Below are 22,082 nucleotides of genomic sequence, written 5' to 3' on the forward strand. Positions count from 1 at the left end.
AAAAAGAAAAAAAAAGAAAAAGAAAGAAAGAAAGAAAAACCAGAGTTTTGGGGTTGGGGGATAAAATGATTTTTACTTATAGATAATGTAAGTAAACCTTATAAAAGAATTCACAAATTAGGAAATTACAGACATAATGTACAGAGGCCCATTAACACTATTCCTTTTATTAATTACACCTTATTCGACTTCTACAGTATCAAAGGCAAGCAGCTAATATGAGTATACAGTTCTGTGGCATTTCATCACACCTAAGAGTCCTGTAGCCAACATTGTCGTCATGCTGAAGACTATTCTGTTGCTATTATGTCATCTTTCTGTGTGGCAGTGCACCTTACCCTTGTCTGTGGAGGACACTGTGCAGGACCTCCAGTGAGTAGCTGAAAGCAAGGCACTTACCATACTGTAAATAACCCTCCTCCTGTCCACATTGCAGATCTTACTAACTCAGCACGGAACACTTTTTCTTTGTTAAGTTGAGGACTTCCACTGTCTCACTTGAAGTTTCCTTATGGCTTCTCTTTAGTGTTTCTGAAGTGTTAGCCTCATTATTGTTAATGAATTCTCTTTCATCCTTTGCTTCAGTACTGATTTCTGTCTTTTGTTCAGTCTGGCCACAGATTTATTAGTGTAATCAATACTTGCTCAAAAAAACCAGTCTTTAGTTTCATGGATTTTTGTCTGGTTTTAGGCTGGCTGTTCTATTTATTTGTTTATTTTTTTGTTATTTTCCACTTACTTTGATTTAATTTGCTTTACCCCACCCCCATAGAATCTTAGACAATTGCTTTTAGGCTTTTAACCCCTTAATAAAAGTAGAAGAAACTGTAAATGTGCTCAGAACATCTTTTGAGAAATAACTTGCAGATTTTGTATTTAGATTTTCACTTTTATTTGACTCAATTTATTTTATAATTTCCTATGATTCTCTCTGTAATCTACTGTATAGATTATTTTAGAAGTATATTATTTGATTTCTGAACGTTTGGGGGTTGGTAGAACCTCTCTTGTTTTCTGCCTTGATTTCATGTAGTTTCCATTCCATCAGTTTGTACAGCCTTATTCTTGTTGAGCCAGTGGTCTGTTCTGAGAAAAGCCTTGGTCATCATAAAGGCATTGTGCTGCTGTGGGTCAGCGGTGCTCACCTTTGCTCAGATCTCCCTCCTGTGCGTTTGGAGTACTTGCTCTTTTAGTCCATGAGGAATGTGATGTCTTCAGCAGTACTGGAGCCTGGCATGGTTCCTTACAGCTTTGCCTTCACTCATTTTGTAGCTCTGGTGTTATAGGTGTGCATACGTAGGATTTCCCCACTTTTAAAATAAATTCTCTTGTAGACTCCAAATGCCTTTCAATCTCTGACAATAAGTGACTGTCTTCTACTGTACTTTATATAAATGGGGCTGTTCCATATTAACATTAAAGGGTTTTTGTCTTTCTAATTTAAACCTGTTGCCTTATTTGTGTGTGAGGGGGGTAAAATGTTTGGATCTTAAACTTTTTATATATCTTATTTATTTACTTGGGGATTTTGTTGTTGTTGTTTTGTTTTGAGACATGATCTTGGTATATAGCCCAGGCAAGCCCCAAACTCAAAATTCTACCTCCCATTCCTCTTACATGGATCACTATGACCCACTTATAAATTGGGTCTTTTAAATTGAATATTTAGAGCTGGAAATGTACGTCTGTGGTAGAGCACTTGCCTAGTACCTACAAGGCTTTAGATTTAGACCCAGCTAGATAAAAATTAATGAATAGAAGATAATTTATATTTAATATATGACTAGGTTTTGTATTGAATCTGTCCCCTCACTAGTTAGTTCTCTGTTAATCATCCCTTCAAAGTAATTGTGCTTTTAGATTCTGTTTAGTTTTTTCCCTTGGTTCATTTAGGCCCCCATCAGTTTATTTTATATTCTATTTACTTGGCTCTTGTTGTTTTAGTTCTTGCTCTATGAATACAGTATATCTCTTTTTCTTGAAACGGCATCACATCATGCCTCATAGGATGTGGATTTTTACAAGAGTGTTTTTTTTTTTCACTGTCAGTTTTTGGTTTTTCTTTTGAATTTTGGTGTATGTGTGTGTGTGTATGTATGCACTATGATACCTGTTAAGCTTGAAGGACCAATTTGTAAAGTAACTTTGTGGAGTCCTCTATCATGTGAGTCCTGATCATCAAAATTGTCAAGCTTGGTAGCAGGTGCCTTCTCTCCCTAAGCCATCTCTATATCCTACCCTTAAAATGTTTTGTTTTGTTTTTTCTCCATTCTTGCTCCCACTTCCCTTCAGGTAAATTTTGTTACGCTGTCTGTAAGTTCAGGAATGTTTCTTTTCTTCAAAATACAAACTATTCATTGTCCATTCTATGCTATTTCCTCTTAAATCTTAAATTTTTATTTATCAGTTTTGTTTTGAAAACCCTCAAATTCACTTACACTCACCGTATTCCTGTTTTCATTCATATCCTGGACTATTTGAAGAACAGAATTAAAGAATCACTTTATATGTTTGTTGCCTGCTAATTGTCTCATTTCTTAATGTCTCCAGATTGATATTTTTCTGGGTATGAATCACAATTTTACTGCCTCTTAAACTATCCAGTAGTTTCATTAAATGACTTAGAGCTGTGAATTTTATATTCCTAGGTTTTAAATTTTGTTTCTCTAAAGAACATTGGACTTTCCCTAAAAGACAACTTGCTAATTGCTATTAGTTTGTTCCTTTGTAGACTTTCTAAGGTCAGATGACTTCCATACATATCTGGGGTCCTCTCCTCCCTGCCCCACGGCTACTTTTGCCTCCCTCCCTCCCTCTCTCTCTCTCTCTCTCTCTCTCTCTCTCTCTCTTTCTCTCTCTCTCTCTCTCTCTCTCTCTCTCTCTGTGTGTGTGTGTGTGTGTGTGTGAGAGAGAGAGAGAGAGAGAGAGAGATGTGGCCCTTCTGTGGTCCTCCTGGTTGTTTTTTATATTCAGTAAAGTTTTCCCCTTCATACTAGAGAGAATTTGTTAATTTTTTCTGCCCAGTGTCAGCTTTGAAAATCATTTATGTTTTTATTCCTTGGTAACTTTAATTTCTTGGACTCTCATCCTTTCGGAAAACGCTACATTTGTTTATAAGCGTTGATGTAGCTGATACTCAGGAACCTGGTTCCGATTCTAGGAACCTGTTTGCCCTCTTAGCTCTGCTACGTGATCTCCAGCCACACAGGCTTCCTCACGTGTTCCGCTCACGTCGACAGGATTGCAAGGCTCTGTTTGGTTCTTCCTCACTGCACTGCAGTGGAAATCGCTTCCTGCCGGAGAACCTCTGTTTCTTCCGTCTTTGCAGTCTTGCTCCCTGCACCCGAGTATGAAATGGTCTTTTCCTGTTTTCTTTACCATGTGGTGCTTGTTTGCAGTGGGAGGATCATTCCGGACATGTTTACTCCCTCGTGGTCAAAAGCAGATGTGGAGTCATTCTAGAACGAGTTATAACACCTTTGCAAAATACCAAAGCTCTCAGATTCCAAAGCTATTGTTATGAATAATCTTGTTTCTACTATGGAAAATATTATTAATATTTCAACTCAAAGAGCCCATTACAACTTTAAATTAGAACTGGTCAGAAGAAAATGATGTATCACACCTAGCAAATTTTATAAATCAATAAAAAAAGTTTTCTTGAGTACAAAACTGACTTCATATTACTGGGTAATAACTTTAAATATAAAAATACTATTTAATGTTTCCTTATAAGTATAAAAGAATAAAGTGACAATGGGTAAGGACTAAAATAAACTATTTGATCTAGAGTTTAATTTTTTTCATATAATATATTTTGATCATGTTTCCCCCTTCTTCCCACACTCTCCTCAGCTCCCTACTCACCCAGTTCTGTCTTCTTTCTACTTTGTTGTCTGTCTTTTATTCTCACTCTCTTGCTCTAGCCAAAGAACAAAAATAAAGAGAAAAACAAAAAAGTCCACCAAAAAAAAAAAAAAAAACATGAAGAGCATTAGCGTTTTAAAACATTTCCTCTTACATTAGAGGATAGTGATACTAAAGTGAACTTAGATTATGTCAGGAATTGGCAAACATCAATTATAAAGGGAGACTCTGCAGGCAGTTAACTCACTATGCTCTGATCACTACTCACCCTTATCCTTATATAGTTCAAAAGCAACCATATTATAGACGATACATAAACAAAAGAACTGGCTGTATTCTTAGGAAACCTTATTTTTAGATAATGAACTTTAAATCTCATATAATTTTTATGCTCAAAATACTCTCCTTTTGATTTTTTTCAATTGTTTTAAAATATAAAAACTATTTTTAGCTTGTAGACTATAAATAAATAGGTGGCAAGTTTGGTTTGGCTCCTAGCTCATAGCTTTGACTATGCCTGCTCTAACAAAAGTTTCCAGTGAGATGTTAGATTTTCAGGAGATTGATGCATTGTATTTCAGTTGTGATTATTTTTACTTAAAACTATTCCCTATTATTAAGTTTAATAGTAAAGCAAGCATGTTTGGGCCTATAGGACTTTTGAAAGAGACTGTAGTACAAAGGTTATGTCAGAAGTTGGACATGATAGCATGTGTCTGTATTCTCAGCTACTCGGGCTAAGCTGTGGAGTTATCAACTTGAGCAGCATAGTAGTGAGTCAGTTAGTGTCTATCTGTCCCTCTTTCTCCCTGTCTCTTGTCCCTCTCTGTAACTGTCTTTTGTCACTTTGTGGGTTCTTCTTTCTTCCACCCTACTCCACCCTTATTTCACCCTTTCAACCCCTAACACTAGGAGAGAACAAGATACCTGAATCTAATTTCTTTCTTTTTGTTTCTTCTTTGACTATGACTACCACCAAACAGCAACCAGCCCTCCCAAATGACCAACAGCGACCAGCCCTGCCTTCCTGGGGCCCTAGCCTTTATATACCCTCTGAAAAGTCCCCAGAATTCCAAATGCCACATAATTGCAGAAGCTATCTGCAATTATTTGCAATATTAATATTGCAAAACCATGCCTCTGCTAGAACATCAGGCAAATCATAGTCAGCTGCTAGGGACACTGAAACAGCCTTACTTCCCACACCTGGGATTAAAATGTAAAACTACTCTTATAATATTTCTGTGTTTTTTAAAGAAACCAAAATTCTCACGTCTGTCTCTGTCTCTTTGTCTGTCCCTGTCTTCCTGACTCTCTCTCTCTCTCTCGCTCTCTCTCTCTCTCCCCTCTCTCCATCTCTGTTTCTCCCTCTTCCTCTTTTCTCATATGCACATACCCATGCATGCACACACACAGAGGCACACACACATGTGTGCATGCACAGCCCAGACAAAAGCATTACACCAGAGCATGTTCAGCCAACTAAAGAGCAGGTGGTGACATCTAGTTCATCTTGTCACCAGGTAGCACCTCTTCTCCTTCCTCTGCTGAGTTTCAGCATGCCTGTTAATACTGTTCTGAAATTAGCACATATACTTCCTCCAAATCTAGTTATCATATCAGTTACTTTGATCATTGTAGTAACAAGATGCCTAATGCAACTACCTAGTGAAGGCAGTGCTTACTTTGTCTCATTTCTGAAGGTGTGATCCATGGTGGCAGAGGTATCTGGCATCCTCTGTTAGGAAGAAGAGAAAAGTGAATTCTAGTGTTCAGTTCACTTTTGGTCCAGGAGCCCAGTTTTTAAACTGATGACACAGACATTTATAGTAGGTCTTTCCACCATAGTTAACCCCGTCTAGAAATTTCCTTACAGGTTTGTCTCCTAGGTGAATCTAGATCTATCCAGTTGACGTGACAGTCACTGTTAACCATCACAATTATTTTTGTGGTGAAGATGACCTTGTTTAATGAACAAAAATTCTCTATCATTATAAGATTTTAAACTTCCTGTTAATTCCACTCACAAGATTCTGGATTTTCTACTCCTAGTTTTCAGTCCTGGACCAAAGCTTCTTTCATCCTTGCTGCTCTTCTGGAATGCCTTCCACATATCTTATTTGGCCATTAGAATAGAAAAAAAAAATATTTGAAAGCCTTGGCTGTCTTGAACTCACTAATCACTTTGTAGATCAGGCTAGCCTCAAACTAAGAGATCTGCTTACCTCTGCCTTTGCCTCTTGAGTGCTGGGATTAAAGGCGTGTGCCACCACTACCTGGTTTTCAATATGTTTCCGAGTTAGTTCTTGTCTTTAACACTGACTTTAACCATAGCAAGTTCTAAATATATAATTTATTTATATGTGATTAGCTGAAAGATAAGTAAAAAGAATCTATTGTATAATTTATGCCAATATCTAATATGCTAACATATAAATCATCAAACAGTACAATGTAAATAACTACACACAGAAATAGTTATTTTTCAGTCATTTTAGAAATGAATGTATACACACACACACACACACACATTCACAAACAAGTTATAATAAAAATAATTTATTTCCTGGATGATTTAAGAGTAACTTACTAACTTTGTGATCCACTACCTCTGAATCTGTGGGTCGAGGTCCCTTTGACAAACTTCTATCTCCAGAATTACTTATATTACAATTTATAATAGTAGCAAAATTTGGTTTGGGGGTCACCACAACATGTGGTACTGTCCTAAAGGGTCTCAGCCTTTGGAAGGTTGAGAGTGACTGCTTTAGAGTATATTTTCTAAAAAGGTATTATCACACATGTACAATTACACGATAAAAATTTTAATTCTACATTTGTAGGTTACTCCTGTACAACTCTCTGCAAGCTCTGGAATTTGGTGATATAAATCCCCAGAAAGCAGGGATCCTCAAAAACCTACATATGTATATATGTACTTTGAAATCATTGACTGGCTGTTAGCTTCACATGTAATAGAGGATACTCCTAAGGTCTACTGGAAATAACATCTATAGTGGAAGCTGTTGAGTAGATATTTCTGGTCAGATTTGGAGTTTGAGACCTTCAAAGTTAGAGTCAGTTTGATTTGTTTGTTTGTTTGTTTGTTTTCATTTTAGAAACCCAACAGATTTTCCAGTCAGTTCAACTCTGAAATGTTCTGCCTTAGTTTAAGTACCCTGCCCAAGGCTTTAAGGATTTACCCCAGAATTAAGAGGAAAACTTAAACATAGCCTCCCTGATAACACAAGGCTTCAGTCTCCAGAAGCTGAGGGTATCAGGCAGCATTTAACTGCACACTGGCAGAGAAATGAGCATCATTCGGGAAAGATACAGTCTATAGTGACTGCAGCACATTCTCCATGTTGTTCCAGGTCACATGCGATGAGACAGATAAATTATCATGTAAGAGAAAAAAGTCTAGATGTTGAAGTCAGTAAACAGTAACTTAAAAATCAGCTATTTTAAGTGTAGTTAAGAAACTTGAAATAGGCCTCTCAGTTGTTAAAGGAATTTGCTGCTCATCCTGAAGACTTGTGTTCAGTCCCTGGAATCCATGAAGTAGAAAGAGAGAGAGAGAGAGAGAGAGAGAGAGAGAGAGAGAGAGAGAGAGAGAAAGAGAGAGAGAGAGAGAGAGAGAGAGAGAGAGAAAGAGAGAGAGAGAGAGAGAGAGAACAGACTCCTGCAAGTTCTTTGACCTCCATATCCATCCTGTCCAATAACAGTGCAAGGAAAGGAGCCAGTCCCATGAAAATGTTCTCTGACTTCTATTACGCAGCTGTATTCTGCAGCCCTCTATTTTGCCACTGGGTCTCACTGGGTTACCAAGACTAGGCTCAGACTTAAAATCTTTCTATCTCAGATTCTTAAGTAGTGGCATCACTGAGCTTTAAAGCTCTCACCTCAGAAATCTGTTTTCAATCAATGTATTCTTTGAAAATAAAGATAAAACAAATACAAATTCAGACAAATGGAAAATTAGGTTGTCTCCCATCAATATAAGTACACTATTAAAATGCTGAGAAATTTTAAACTAAGAGACAATAAATAGTAATAGATAGAAAGTTGACTCTATAAAAGAGATGAAACCTCTCAAGTAACAAATAAATAAAATAAATAAAAGACAGTTGACTGTACTTTTATAATGTATATAGCGGGTTAATATGTGATTACAATATACAAAGGGAGAATTATAATATATGGGTGATATTTCAAGATTCTTATTTGCTTGTTAATAACTACAAGTTGTGATAATTTGAGAATTCATATTATAATCTCTAAGCTGTTAAATTAAAGCACTGAAAAATATTTTACTGAAATCAAGGCAATGAAAGATAAACTAACAAGGATCAGAAACAGTAGAAATAGGAAACATTTAAATGGTAAAACATTTTGTACCCAAGCATTTCAGAATTTACATTAAGTATAAATTGACTAAACTCTCCATTAAGAGTCAAGTTTCAGAGTACATAAAGATTTAAGGCCCTTTATATCATATCTACACTTCAGACATTTAAAATGAGAAGATTGGACTGGGCGGTGGTGGTGCACGCCTTTAACCCCAGCACTTGGGAGGCAGAGGCAGGTGGACTTCTGAGTTCAAGGCCTGCCTGGTCTACAGAGTGAGTTCCAGGACAGCCAGGGCTACACAGAGAAACCCTGTCTCAAAACAAACAAACAAACAAACAAACAAACAAATAAATAAATAGATAAAATAAAATGAGAAGACTGAATTAAACACAGTATATAGCACTTCCCTTTTATGTTTTCCTTTTATGTCTATTATACTTGGTCATCAGCAAGTGCAAGAGTAAGGTACTCAGCAAAAATAATTTGGGGCACTTACAGGCAGGTACTGAAGGTGTAGCCAGCACCTGCCCTTGGGGAATTACTTTTCTGTCACTGAGTACTTTCTTAGGCTCGATTTTAAAACTAAAAGTTGCTTAAAGTACACTTTTCTTTTCTAAGGACTTACAGTGGAAAGACGACTAGATAATTTTGTCATCATTCTTCAAGACTTACATATTTTGGTAATCCTTACATCCTGCTTAATGCTGTGTCACATGAATGTTTAAACACTATAAAACACTAAGAATACCACAGCTGTGTTCAATTTAGATAGCTTTTGATAGAGCTACGTTCCAAAGCCTCTCTTTTCTTTTAAAGTGCTTTTTAAATTTTAAAATATATTGGAAGATTTAATTTTACACTATGTAAGCATAATCAGAAATCATTTTACATTTTGGTTGTGAGCCTATCTGTTAAGGGCTGAGCCATCTCTCAAGTCCCAGGAATCATTTTCCAGTAATAATAGTCATCTTTCGATTTCTCTTCTAGTCACTTTTTTATGGGTGTTGTGCCAAATCCAAACTGGGGATTTGGCTAGTTTAGAACTCTTAAATTGAATGCCCAGGAATCAGAAGTAGATTTTAAAAATGGTAATTTTTATAACTATTTTCAGCCTGTTCATAAGTATATTTTATGCTTGTTTCACATTGCTAACTGGCTAATTAAATATTCACTGGCTAATTAAATATTCTCATTTGGAGATAGCTGGAACAAATATTTTCCATTCAATAGATATCCACATGTTTCTTGTAAAATGAGTCTCTAAGGACAATCAAAAGACGTTTTCCCAAATCTTTGACATCACTATTTTGGTTCTTGAAGATAACTTGTTTTTTTGTAAGTATGACAGGGAAGTTCTCAGGTGTGTGAGGTTGTACTTGTCTCCACCTAAATAAGAAGGTTAAACCTTAAGTTAATTAGATGACTCATAACTGCTGAATGAGGGTAAAATTCAGAATATCCAAGGACAAAGAAACAAATGCAGTGTATTTTAAATTGCTCTGCCTTTTATCTAACATGTTTTTTTTTTCTCCCTCTCTCCTGCAGTAAACATTGGTACCTTCAGAATATAGGAATGAGAGGCAAGGAAGAAAGAGCATTCATCATAAGAAGATTTGAATCACTTTGAAATTGTAAAGGAATGTAGAACTTGCTGCCAAACTACGTTGCTCACCAGAATGAAGGAAGTGGTTCAGCATTAAATGGTAACCATAATTCTCCTACCCTGTTGTTCCACATGCGTTTTAGAGCACTCGAAAGACTCCTTCCTAAGTTTAACTGTTGGTCATGCAGCTACTGTGGAAGGACCTGTTAATCTCACTGTTTAACGGAGTTAGGCTTCTTTGGTCCTTACTGCTTGTTTAGGGGAATTGCTCTGTCTCTCCTGCTCTAAACAAGAAACAGAAGCTTATTTGAAAGCAATGTGGTCATTACTGTCTGTCACCCACCCTTCACCAAGTGTGTTCTCATAAACAGTTGTCTTCTGAGTTATATTTTAGTTTCCTTACTTTATATCAGATTTGTTCTTTTATATTTGAAATTTTAACTTCATATTTAGTTTCTTTTTTGGCCCTTTCTCCCTTAAAAGAAAAAAAAAGTTCAGGAATTGAAAAGGAAAGGCATGAGCATCTAGAATAGAAAAAAATAATTTTTTTTGAAGATACTGTGAACATTTATTTCCTCTTGGTATTTAAAAGCCTGTTAGATGGCAAGCGGGGCTGAGAGCACATTTGGAAAGACTTGAGATAATTAGTTGCTTAATTCTTGATCTTGGGCCAAAATTGTTTGAATGTGTGTTTATAAAGATTCATGTTTACAGTTTTTCCTGGTGCGCTAATCATACTTTGTGTGTGTATCTGTGAAGTGTTTCCAAGGTTGACATAAGGGATCTTCCTCAGCACTCCTCCCCTTGTAGACTGAGGCAGTACCTCTTGCATTTCTTTGGCAAAAGCAACTCCGGGGAGAAATGGTTTATTTTCAGCTCCCAGTTTCAGGGTAGAGTCTCTCATTGCAGGAATCTGAAGTAGCTAACCACATCCATAGAAGAGCACACTGGAAATGAATGCACATATTCATCTGCTCAGCTCAGCTCACATTCTCCATATTCAGGATCTCCCTGCCTAGGGAATAGTGCTGTCCCATAGTGGGTAGGTCTGTCTTCCACCTCAGTTAATGTAGTCAAGATAATGCCCCAAAGATACGACCACAGGTTAGCCTGATCTAGACAGTTCCAGGAACTGTCTTCCCAAGTGATTCTAAGTTGTGTTGTAAGTTGGTAATTAAGATTAGCCACCAGAAGTAGAGGTTCTTAGTTGAACCCAGATCTTGCCAGTTTAACGAGGCTAGCTATTTGCCTTCTGTTTATCTCCCAAGCCCTAGTATTACAGGAGGGTTGTTACACCTATGTAGCATTTATGTGGGCACTCTGAATATGAATGTGCATCTTTGTGCTTACAAGGCAAATGCTTTATCAACTGAGTTATCTCTCCAACCCCAAACTATAACTTCTATTGTCACTGGTTGTCATTTGTCTTTGAGTGGTAACCATTTGCTTGCTTGAGTACTGTGTATAAGTAAATGAGGATAATTGACTACATCTATTTCCCTGTTGTAGAATGCAGGGAATGTGAAAAACTCATCAATGGACAGTGTTATGTACTAGTCCTAATGATTCTAAGAAATATAGGACTTATTTTAAGGAAATCATTTAAGTTCATGAATAATGTACCAAAGCATGCATAGGTGTTCTAATTACTATTTCCTGCACTGATTTAAAAAAAAAAAAAAGATTTAAAAACTTTCTCCAGTTCTACTTGTAATTAGAGCTTTTCTGTGACCTTGTCTTTGCTAGCCACATAGTCACATTCATCGCTTTGTAAATGTCCAGGTAATTCTCCCTGGTCTTCTGCCAACCACTATTAAAAACAAAACAAAACAAAAACAAACAAATAAACACCTTATGTTCTAGAGAGCAACCTTTCAAAAACAACAAAAATTGAAGTACTCAGCATTCACTCATTCGGGTGTAATAATACATGGAAAGCAATGAAATCTCCATTAATAAAGTAAGCTTATTGTATTTTTAGTTTATCTACTTCTATAATCTTTAATAATTTTTATTACCAAACTAAAACCATAAAATGTTGTCATGTTTTATTGTAGTGTATTTACCATATTTTTTTTAGGATTCCTAATGTCATTTAAATCTATTTCTCAATGTTTTTCACTAACTTTGGGTAGTATCATTAAATTCACAGTATCAATTGTACATTTCTAATCATTAGTTGGCATGGTATAAGCTACTGAATTTGCTATCATGGTTAAAATATTAATAGGGAAGAATTTAAAACTTTACTTCTCTACAAAGTAAAGCAAAATACTTGTTCCTTCTTCCACCTCACCCAGTTCTGAAGTTGTGTCCATGTCCAGGAGGGACACACAGTAAAGAACAATCACATTCTATGTTATCATCTTAGCCAAGTGTCTCAAGTATGCAATCCAAGAAAGATTTAGTTGTTCAAACTTAGAATCAAAGAATCATAAGAAATTTAGATTTTTAGTTCAACAAACTATCGTGGCCTCTTTAAAGAAGATAAAACATAAAGGGTAACATTCTAGCTATGTAGTATTAAGTTTAAGTCAAGCTTAACTTTAATACTTAAGTCAAGCATCCAGTTTTAAGTTCATTTCATTAGCTGTAAGCTGTGGTCCTTATAGATGGGTGGGGAAAGAGTACACTGCAAAGCTTTAGCTGTCTAGAACCTTAAACTTGTAAAGCTTAATAGGCCTCAGAAGCATCCACTGCAGTACTTAAAATTAGGAAAACCATCCATATAAAGAGAAGCCCATGTTTAATTTTCTCAGTCAAAACAACCTAAAATAATAGTAATTAATGTTATTGAATGCTTACTGTATGGTAAGCATTGAGATTACCCCTTAATATAGCTGTGTGTTAGCTACTTTTCTACTGCTGTGATAGAACTCCCTGTGGAAGACAATCCATATAAAGAAAGAGTTTAGGGGCTTATAGTTCCAAAGGCTTAGTGTCCATGCTGGCAGAGCAAAGGCATGCCTGCAGGAAAAGGAAGCTGAGGGCTCATATCTTGAACCACCAATAGGAAATGTTGAGAACAAACTTAAAATGGCAATCTTTAAATTCTCAAGGCCTGCCTCCACAACATGCTGCCTCCAGCAAGGCCACACCTCCTAAGCCTTCCCCCACTAGCACCATCAATAGCGGCCAAATATTCAAATGCCAGAGACAATGGGATTTTAATTTAAAAAAAAAAACTTTATCCAGTATATTCTGATCAGTCCCCCCCCCCAGCTGCTCTCAGATCTTCGCCACCTCCTCATCCCCCAACTCCATGATGTACCTTTCTCCAGCTCTTTAGAAAACAAACAGGCGAACAAAAATCAGAATGATTATAGTAAAAAGAAACACACAAATACACACACAAAGTCTTTAACAACATAAAGTCAAAAACCATAGTATACAAGCAAAATGCCAGTAGAAAAACAAAACAAAAGCCCAAACAAAGCAGTGTGAGACAAGTCTACAAAAATACCTGAGCTCACTTCATACTGGCTACCTACTTCTAGGCATGGAGCCTACTCTTAAATGTGGCTCATATGCCTAGAGAGACTCTGCCAGAGAAAACTAGCATTTCCTTTCCAAGTTGACATCAGTTGGAGATAGCTTTTTGTTTAGGGGTGAGAACTTGGGTCCACTTCCCCTCTCAGTACTAGAACCCCATCTGGCTTGAACCTGTGCAGACCCTGGTCCTGCTGCCACAGTCTGTGAGTTCATATGTGCATCAGTCCTGTGGTATCTGGGGTTTTGTTTTTGTTGTTGTTGTTGTTGGTTTTTTTTTTTTTTTTTTTTTTTTTTTTGGTTTTTCGAGACAGGGTTTCTCTGTGTAGTCCTGGCTGTCCTGGAACTCACTCTGTAGACCAGGCTGGCCTCAAACTCAGAAATCCACCTGCCTCTGCCTCCCAAGTGCTGGGATTAAAGGCGTGCGCCACCACCACCCGGCTTAGTCCTGTGGTATCTGGAACACATCGATTCCTTGGCGTCATCCTTTCCCTCTTGCTCAGAATCTTTCTGCCTCCTCTTCTGCATAGCTCCCTGAGCCCCGAGGGAAGGAATTTGATGAAGACATCCCATTTAGTACTGAGTGTTCCAAAATCATTCGCTCTTTGCACATTGAGGACATTTTATTCAAACCAGCATATGCTGCTTTAGACTATTTGGGTTGTTTTTAAAAGAAAATGCCATTCTCTAGATGACTTAGAAACAAGAACAATTTGTCTGTCATGCTTCTGAAGGCTAGAGAGTCTATGATAAAGGCTCTCGTGGACTGGAGGCTTGCGAGAGCCTGTATCTTGGCTCATGAATGGTTTCTTGTCACTGTGTCCTTACAGAAGGCACCAACGGGCCTTCCTTGTCCGAGGGCACTAATCCATTAATCAGGATACTACCCTCTTGACCTGATTACCTGTCAGAGGCCTCTCTTCCAAGTACTAAAACAGTGTCAACTTAGAGTGTGGGAAAGATCTAAGTGTTGATTCTGTGACATTGCATTATGCTTAACTCTCCTGACCCTGCTTGACTTAGGTTTTATTGAAGAGTACCATTTTGCTTTTATGGGAAACTTATCCTCAAGAAGTTAATTGAATTGATCATTATCAATGACTAAAGATAGAGCTAGGTCTCCCTGAACTCTTCGCCATGAGTTTATTCTACCTTGACTTATTCTACTTTGTAAAGATTTAAACAGAACCTACTGGACTTGTTTCTTTTGTGCCTAGTTGCACATGTGAGACAGTCATGATATTAGCAGCATTCTTGTTGCAAATAGGCAAAACTCTCTTGAAAGGTGTATAGTTGGTTTTCTGAAGCATCTGTTTTACTTTATCAGTAACTTAAGAGTCTTTTTGTTTCCTCAATAACTTAGACATACTCAGTATGTACAATTATAGATTATTATATTAACTAGGCAATTGCGAAAAGTAATCACCAAAATGTCAATTAATATTGAGTTACAGGCTGGGCAGTGGTGGCACATATCTTTAATTGGGAGGCAGAGGCAGGTGGATTTCTGAGTTCGAGGCCAGCCTGGTCTACAGAGTGAGTTCCAGGACAGCCAGAGCTATACAGAGAAACCCTGTCTAGAAAAACCAAAAAAAAAAAAAAAAAAAAAAAAAAAAAAAAAAAAAAAAAAAAAAAAAAAAAAAATGAGTAACAGTAGCCAATTTTATATTCCTTATAACATTATAGAACTTTTGTAATGTTTGTATCTGCTTGTGCTTTAAATATTATAGAAGAAATGTTGTTAGCCGGGTGATGGTGGCGCACGCCTTTAATCCCAGCACTTGGGAGGCAGAGACAGGCAGATTTCTGAGTTCGAGGCCAGTCTGGTCTACAGAGTGAGTTCCAGGACAGGCAGGGCTATGCAGAGAAACCTTGTCTGGAAAAACCAAGAGAGAGAGAGAGAGAAATGTTGTTTTTATTTTATGTACAAATATAGCCAAAAATTCAGTGATATTCAGTCAGTAGTGATGTGTTTTTGAGTTATGGCTTTGTACTTACTAACTAGCGTGCAGCTCATACCTTAGCTACTGTGTTTTAGAATGTGGCTATCGTGGCTATCATTCTTTAGTTTCACATGTATTTTTCTAGACTTTTGTTGACATGTAGCCACTCTTGAGTTGTTAAAATTCTTCATTATTGGGATAATTGCCACAGAAATACTTCGCAGTAAAGTAAGTTACTAAGAAATGAATGTATCATGGAGAAAGCCTGCCTCCATGCTTGCATGCTCAGCAAGGCAGTGCAGAACTGTACTGTGCAGTAACTCTCTCGTCATGCTGCCTGGGAACAGTTCCCCTCGGAAACAACGTGGTAAAATGACTCTGAAATTGGTCAGGTTTCTCTGGACAGTTCTGTGGGTTTGGTTTGGTTTGATGGTGTTCTGTTGTTGTTTGTAGTTGTTTTGAAAGTGACTTCTTCACTCAGTGCCTCACTCTCAGGTGGAGTGCTGGAGGAAGGCAGGATGGCTAACAGTTGTGGCTGAGATGATTAGTGTGGCTGTGGAGAGCACGTTCGTCATTTGATTCAGTGCACCAACTGTAACAAGAAGCAAATGATGAAGTGGATTACAGTTGGAATATGTCTAAACATAAGAGTGATAGAGGAGCGCAGTGAGTGCAGAGACCGCTTCACTTCTGCCCGGAAGGGAGATTCAGTCTCTGTGTTTAAATGTTTCTCTTTTATTGTTTTATGTGTATAGGGGTTTTCCCTGCATCTATGTTTGTACACCATGTGCATGCATGATGCCTATGTGGGGCAGAGGGAGTGTCTGGTCCCCTAGAACTGGAGTTACAGATGGTTGTAAGCCACTCTATAGGTGCTGGGAAATGAACCTAGGTACTCTGGGAAAACAGCCAGCTCTTGTAACCACTGAGCCATCTCTCTACCCCGTCTTCCATGTTTTTAAATGGTGAAAAACAGCAAATCTGCAAAGTGCTTGCAGTTAGGCAATCTTTTCATTTCTAACCCTAATAGTACGGGTATTAGCAGCTAGATAAAGGAGGAAAAAATTCTCACTATCATTCTGGGCTGTACCTTTTAAAGAAAAATAATTTGGTACTTGGTCATCACAACAAAACCCATATAAAAATACTAGTTATAAAAATGAAAAGACACTTATCACTAAAGAAACTTGTTTTTCTTGGAGTCAGGCCTGACTTTTTGTTTCCTTCTATTGGTTTGCCGTATAAAAGAGAAAAACCATTTAGGCGCTATAACAGACACTAATGATGTATTATAGGTCAGTGCACACCTTGTGCCAGAAGGGAAATAAGACCCAGAGCCTTTGTTTTGATGCAAAGAGGAGGAAATGCCATCAGTATCTTTATTTGCAGATTGGTTTGTTGCCTGCTTTTTCTTCTGTAGTCCACTGTACACCTGCCAAGAATGTAAAGGCACCAAGACTCCTGGACACTTCTGCAGTCTCCCTCCACCCCCCAATTATCAGGCAGGTATTCAAAAACTAAAACAGTCAGAGTGAGAGTCTACTTCACACTGGCGAGAATTGCTATAATAACAAACACTTCAGTTTCCATTCCTTCTGATGTATGATGAAAGAAGACAAAAGAAAATAAGCTTTGGCAAGAACATAAAGAAGATGGAGCCTTATGTATTGCTGACGGGAATATGAAAAGTTTGTCATTATGTAAAAGGTTGATGTTTTATCAGAAAGGTAAGTATGAGGTAGCCATGTGACACCATTGGTTTAGTGCTTGTTGCACACCAAACAGTAATGAACACTGATGTCAAACATTTACACAAATGTGTATAGAAGGAATATTTATCAGATCCACCTGAGGAAACCACCTGAGTGTTTATCAGCAGATGATTGGATTAACCAATGGGAAGTCAGTATCTGAAACTTAACTATGTAGATAGATAATAAGGTCTCATGTAATCCAGATTGGCCAGAGCTTCCCTGCCTTGCCTTGCCGAAGATGACCTTGACTTTCTGATACCCCTGCCTCTACCCTCTGAGAGCTGGAATCAGAGGCAGGGGCCTCATCACCGCCTTCTTCAGTGCTGGGCTTCCTGCTTCTTAAATAAGCCCTCTACCAACTCAGCTATTACTCCAGCCCTAGCAATGTACTTCTAAATGGCTCATGGGTCTAAGAGGAACTCAAAGGGGAAATTACAAAATATTTTTAATTTTATGAAAATGAAAGCTCAGCATCTCAGAATTGTGGGATATTGCTGAAGCGATGTGAGCTTCCAAGCTTTAAGTGCTTACTTAGCGGAGAGAAAGGAACTCAAACCAAGAACTTAAGTGTTTCTATTATGAAAATAGAAAAAGCTGAATAAATTATACCTAGGGCAAATAAAGAAGGAATTAATGAAGAACAAAAATTACTGAAATTAGTGGAAAACAAAAACAATAAAATAACCAAAAGATGATTCTTTGAGAAGATGAATAAATTGTCCCTTTTGCCCAACTGATGAAAAAAGGAAGCCATAAATACTGAAAGAATGAATAGAGAAATATTAGTGCAGCTCTTACATATCTAAAAGGAAAAGAAAGGAATTCTATTAACAAAACATTATGCTCATAAATTAATAACCTTAAAAGGAAGCATTTCTTGATAGACTTTAAAGAGTCTTATAGATATTGAAGAAATTAAAATTGACATTAATGTTTTTTTTTAAAGACAATTCCATGTTTAAATGCCTTTTACTAGAAATCCAAATCAATAAAATATTTGGTAAAACTATCAGTTCTATGCAAACTTTGCTGACCAAAGAAGACAAAATACTTTTAAACCCATTCTTTAAATGTATTTTATGTATATGAATTGTTTTGCCTGTATATATGTAAGTATATTACCTGCATGCCTGGTGCCCATAAGTGGCCAAAAGAGAGTGATTGATTCCCTGGAACTACAGTTACTACTTAGTGTCAGTCACCATGTGTGTCCTCAGAACTCAACACTGGTCCTCTGCCATTGTAGCTAACCACTAGGCCATCTCGCCTGCCCCATTTTCCAACTCGTTTTATGAAGCCAGTACTATACTAACCATGTTAAATAGATTCATAGAAAGAAAGCTAAAGACACAGGCACAGGAAATCCTCAAGAAAATAGTAAAAAATTTAATCAAACAGTAAGTAAAACTGATAATACTTTTTGTCTAAGTGGGCTTTATCCCAAGAATATAAGTTCCTTTAATCTTCAGAAAAAAAAATCAATACACTCTCTAGAAATTAATTAGGTATTTTTGGTTGTGGTGTCTTATGTCTATAATCCCAGATACTTGGAAGGACTAGGCAGGGGGATTGCTGCAAGTTCAAAACCAACCTGGGTTACAGAATGAGACCCTGTCTTAAATAACAATAACAATAGTAATTAGATACCATCTCAGGTCCTCAGAAAACCAGGAATAGAAGAGATTCCTTAACCTGTCAGAAGACATATGTGCATTCTATAGCTGGCATACTTAAAGATGAGCATCTATCTGCATGCTTCTTTCCTAAGATTTGAAACGTGGCAAGGATGCCATAGCCAGCTTACCAAAGAAAACAGCAAGCTCTCTGTATTTGCAAATTAAATAATTTTCTATGCAGAAAAATACCAGAGAATCTACAAAAAAGATCTAGGACTAATAATAAATGCTGTAACAAAGCATCATAATCTAGCATCAAATAAAAATCAAATTTCTGCGTGTTCTTAAGAATTAGAGGTTGAAAATACATAAAACAGTAGCACCATGAAATACAAAATAGTTGGCTGTAAATTGAAAATATGTATAGAGTCTATGCTGAAAAACCCAAACTCAGTATACACACTCATGAAAGGAATCAAATGAGACCCCAATAAATACAGATTCTGTTCTCAACTCTTGGGATGGGTCATATGGCTGTGGTTTCAACTGTTTTATTGACTGAATGAAATCCCGTCAATCCTTGTAAGAATTTTACTGTAGTACTTAACTACTGTGGTCATTAACAGGTGTGTGGGTATGTATATGTGCACATGTGCATATATGTGCACGGATGCCGTGTGCATGGTGTGATAATGAGAGTGGGAATTGGATCAGGGCATTTGAGTACCCTAGGCAAGCATTCAAGCACTGAGCTACACCCCAGCCCTCTTTTCACCTTTCGTTGTGAGACAAGGTCTCAGAAGTTTCTCAGGATGCCTTGCAGTATCTGACCCTCTATCCTTCCTCTGTTGTGTCCTGAAGTCAGTAGTCTTTTTCTTGCCTCTAGTTGCTAGCCATTCTATATAATTCACATCAGATTAGAAAATTAGCAAAAGAATTTCTTCTGTGACCACCAAAACTCATAAGAAGGAGAGATGTTTCCCCCAAAGCAGAGTCTCCATTATATAGTGTGCACATGGAAAACAGAAATAGGAGCTGTATGTGATCCCTTGGGTCAGCCTGCTGAACTTTTCCAATGCACACTCTGTCTGCAAATTTACTCATTGTAGTGTGTACTCGTCCTTTTCCTAAAGCTAATATTATATTCCCTGTCTTCTGTCACATAGTGAGAACATTGGGGAAACTGTTTTTCCATAAAAAGAAGTGTGCCACCTACTCTTCAAATGCCACTGATTAAGAAAACCATTGATTGATTTTTTTTTCATAGGGAATAATCAGGCTTCCCCTTGAGATTGAAAAAAAGAAATAATGGGATGTAAAGAATGAAGATGACTGTGTGTTGTGAGAATGTTTATGCAGTTGCCATGGAAACAGCATGTAGGCATTCAAAACAGGAGCTTATATTCATGTATTTGTCAAATATAAATCAGATATGGGTTGTGTTTATTCTGTCTTAGCCTAAATTTAGTCTGACACATGGTTATGTAAAATATGCTCCTGCTTTATTACATCTGCTTAATGTTTGCAGGGGTCTAGAAATACGTGGACTGCCATATTTTAAAAATCACATACTTGGGGTATAGAAATAAAATTTGGGCAATAAACAGCGGGCAATTTCTAGATCAAATAGCAGCACAGTCACAGTGCCCATTGCTATCTGTCCTGTGAGTTTCATCATTAACAAGATAATTAATTTTTTCTTAATTGAAATATCTTCACAATGTTGGACATGACTGATACTAGCTAATTATTTTTTGGGTGACTTCAAATGCAGAAATGCATAATTTGGATAATTCTTAATTAATGTATATGATTTCCTGCCCAAGGGGAACAAGGCTCAATAGATAATCCTAAATGACTTATTAGATTCTTTGTTCACCAGATGATTGTCTTAAATTTCACTCTTTTTAAGTGGAGACATGATTTTCAGAATTTGAGAAAAAAACTTCAGAAAACTATTTTGTGACTAATTCCAAAGATAATACAGAAAGTGTAGTCCCTACAGCAACCAGTGCCTTCGAATGGCACAGGAAGAGTGCTGATCAGACAGACGGCTTTCCATAGGAGCTCTAATTACCTGCTCGTCTCTATTGCCTTAGCCTTTTACGCCAGCCTTACAGCCTATCAGTTTATTACTCTGTAGTTTTTCCTCTCTAATATTTTCTCAAAGACATAGTTAGTAGATTGCTTACAGGCATAATATCTTATTAAAGCAGTAATTTCCTATATAGTCCATAAATATAATAATAATTTAATGAGGCTGAATAGCTATACAGATTGAACAATGAGAAGGCTCTAATTGAAGAAAGCTTTTCAGAAGAAATAAGGTTTAAGTCAATTGTGAAAATAAATTTTTTCTAGGTAATATTTTGAGAATGTATATTGAAAAAATAGAAATACATATTCTCCATATGTAACATATATCTCTTAAATCAAAAGCCGTACTTCCAACAGTTTATCTTAAGAAAAACAAAGATATGTGCAAAGATTAAATTAGAAGAATATGTACTACACCCTGTTTATGACAGAGAAATATTAGAAATACTTTAAACATATGGGAATAATAATCTTAGGGTAAATCTGGGAAATGAAAGGGTATAGAACTATATAAATTGATTGATGTTATAGATATTTGTTCATATCGAAAAATGCCTGTGATGTATTGTTTAATAAAAAGACAGAAGTTTCATTGGTATTCTATCAAATCTATGAATCATTTTGAAGAAAACTGACATCTTTGTTGAGTCTTCTAAGTGAAGAACATAGTATGTTTTTCCATTTATTTGGGTTGTTAAACTTCTATTAATGTTTCAGTAATGCACGTGTGTGTGTAAGTGTGTGTGTGTGAGTGTGTGTGTGTGTTCCCACATGAACGCACTTGCTGATGCAGATCTTTCTATGTTACTCAGTCTATGAACCCACAGTGTTTCTTCCTCTGCCTCTCAAATGACAGTTTTACAGGTACTTGCCTCTGTGCCCGCCTCATCAGTGTGGTCTTCGCAACATGCAACTCCTGGACCTGATTTTTTAGATGTATATCCAAGGAGTTACTCTTTATTTATTTTTTATGTTTTCTGAAGAAAATTTAAAAGGTTTCCCCCACTTTGTTTTTGGGTTATTGTCTGTTCTTTTGTCATCCAGGCTGACCTTGAACTTAAAAATATCCTGCCTGGGATTATAGGATTACACTACCATACCCTATTAAAAGGCACTTTTACTTTCTTTTAATATGTTACCTGTATATATAAATGTAGTTGATTTTTGTGTGTTGCCTTTGTTTTCCTAAAATCTTCAATTAGTAATTTTAAATGGTTTTTAATATTTAGAGTTATGGAAAACATTGACAAATATATAGCCATGTCTTATACAAATGGCATGTTTCTTTTTGTTTGTTCTTTTAGATATTTTCTTTATTTACATGCAAATTTCTCCATTCCCAGTTTCCCCTCCAAAAAACAAA

The 22,082-nt window shown here is 36.8% G+C and overlaps 1 protein-coding gene across 6 annotated transcripts in view; it reads left to right on the forward strand.

The window, feature by feature from the left end:
• Positions 1-22,082, forward strand: part of Peak1 (pseudopodium enriched atypical kinase 1) — a 216,404-nt gene that overhangs the window by 95,222 nt on the left and 99,100 nt on the right. For all 6 annotated transcript variants that reach the window (XM_031346242.1, XM_031346243.1, XM_031346240.1 and 3 more), the window contains one exon: positions 9,763-9,920. The gene's annotated coding sequence lies outside the window, so the exon portion shown is untranslated. The remainder of the gene's footprint in view (positions 1-9,762; positions 9,921-22,082) is intronic.

The sequence above is a fragment of the Mastomys coucha genome, unplaced genomic scaffold (genome assembly GCF_008632895.1).
Source record: "Mastomys coucha isolate ucsf_1 unplaced genomic scaffold, UCSF_Mcou_1 pScaffold23, whole genome shotgun sequence".
Lineage (NCBI taxonomy): Eukaryota > Metazoa > Chordata > Mammalia > Rodentia > Muridae > Mastomys > Mastomys coucha.